At 45.3% G+C, this 534-nt stretch overlaps 1 protein-coding gene across 1 annotated transcript in view; it reads right to left on the reverse strand.

The window, feature by feature from the left end:
• LOC102853612 (proteasome subunit beta type-2-like) overlaps positions 1-534 on the reverse strand; it is a 93419-nt gene that overhangs the window by 612 nt on the left and 92273 nt on the right. The gene's annotated exons all lie outside the window — the stretch shown is intronic.

Raw genomic sequence — 534 nt, forward strand, 5'->3', positions numbered from 1 at the left:
AGCTGCTGCTGTGGGAGATAATTCATAACCATGTCGCATCTTGTAAAGCTGTACATTTTTCTGAATATATCCTGCAAACTGTACAGTGTCACCAGCTTCTCCAACTTACGGAAGTAAGATTTTTTCACTCATCTTAAACATCTAATCATGATCGTCCTTCATCTGGACAACATCACTAGCAGCCACTCCGTCAGAGGCGACCAAGAAAGTTGTAGTCGGAGTCTTGAACGCCTGTAAGGTACTCCATAGTAGCAGGGGGGCAGAAGGCGGCGGATGCGACACAGTGTGCGTATTGCTAGCTAGTCAGCCTCACGGGTGAGACAGCACAACCTATTTACCAAACACTTTTAATGCAAGGCCTTGAGATAAAGATGAAAGGCAAGGAGGCAGAACTTATAAATGAAACCATAGAGTCAGAGAACTTCTCTTTTTTAAATAATTTGGTTTTTAATGAAGTCAGTTTGAAGGACCCCCAAACCGCTGGTCCTGTTCTGTCCCGAGTGGACGGCGAAGACCCAAGACTCCAAGACACCG

This window comes from Elephantulus edwardii, unplaced genomic scaffold, assembly GCF_000299155.1.
Source record: "Elephantulus edwardii isolate Elephantulus edwardi_28Jun2011 unplaced genomic scaffold, EleEdw1.0 scaffold00079, whole genome shotgun sequence".
Classification (NCBI taxonomy): domain Eukaryota; kingdom Metazoa; phylum Chordata; class Mammalia; order Macroscelidea; family Macroscelididae; genus Elephantulus; species Elephantulus edwardii.